The sequence below is a fragment of the Galeopterus variegatus genome, unplaced genomic scaffold, assembly GCF_000696425.1.
Source record: "Galeopterus variegatus unplaced genomic scaffold, G_variegatus-3.0.2 Scaffold4045, whole genome shotgun sequence".
Classification (NCBI taxonomy): Eukaryota; Metazoa; Chordata; class Mammalia; order Dermoptera; family Cynocephalidae; genus Galeopterus; species Galeopterus variegatus.
The window spans coordinates 170,773-171,833 of record NW_007730156.1 but is presented as its reverse complement, the minus strand read 5'-3'; positions in this window follow the sequence as shown (position 1 = coordinate 171,833).

The window sequence follows — 1,061 nt, the reverse complement described above, 5'->3', positions numbered from 1 at the left end:
AAGAGATTGGGTGCGGTTCAATGAGGAGAGAAAAAAGGAAACAAATCTGCCAGTGCAAGGCCCTGAGCAAAGTTTTGCTGAAGGAGAGAAAGCAGCACCTGAAGAAGTGGAGGAGGCTAGTCCACCTTTAAAAACATCTCTGGCAGAGCCGCAGGTTTTTCCTGTCATGGCTCGCTGGGAACCCCCAGCCGGCAGCCCGTGGGGGGAAGCGGCCCCTCAGGCCTATCCGGTCAACGTTGTAAAAGAACTAAAAAAGGCTGTTGCTGAGGCCAGGACTTTATCCTCAGCCTTGCAGGCTCAGACACAAAACTTAACCAAAGCCTTCAAAGCGTTTACCGCCCTGATCCGCTCAGAAAACAATACTTCCCCACCCTTCAAGGGACAATGTTTTGGTTGCAAAAGACAAGGTCATTTTAAAAGCCAATGTCCCAAGGCTAAAGGCAAAAAATCCCCTACCACACCTTGCCCCCCGATGTAAAAAAGGATTTTATTGGAAAAAGGACTGTAGGTCCAAATTTGACAAAGCCCCCAGTGGAAATAGGCCGGCTGCTTGGTACCCTTGGGAAGCTCATGACCTTAAAGAGCAGAAAAAGGCTGTCGCAGAGGATGGGCTCAATTCCCCATGGGCAGTAACCATCCTCCAGGGCTTAGCGCACCAACCCTGCACGACCTAAGATTGGAAAATGCTCTGTAAGGCTGTCCTCCCCCCAAACTTGTTTGTCAAGTTCTGTGCCTTCTTTAAAAAAGAGTGCCATGTGCAGGCAGAGATAAATCAAGCAGTAGTGTTGCCCAATGCCACCAACCCGGGACTCACCTTCCCGCGGGTCCTTGGCAAAGGTTCCTGTGTAGGTGCCAACAAACCCTTTTGTAGCACTGTGGCAAATCTCACCACCCCCAAAACCTGAAATAAGCGGACCCAAAACAAGTGGGCCACAGGGGCAGCTGTGGTGGCCATCAGCTCCCTCTTGGGAGTTATTGGAGCGGGTACCAGGATCGCCAGAATAGCCTTGGCACATCAACAGGTAGCTTCCCTTAGGGAGGCAGTGGACATAGATTTTGGC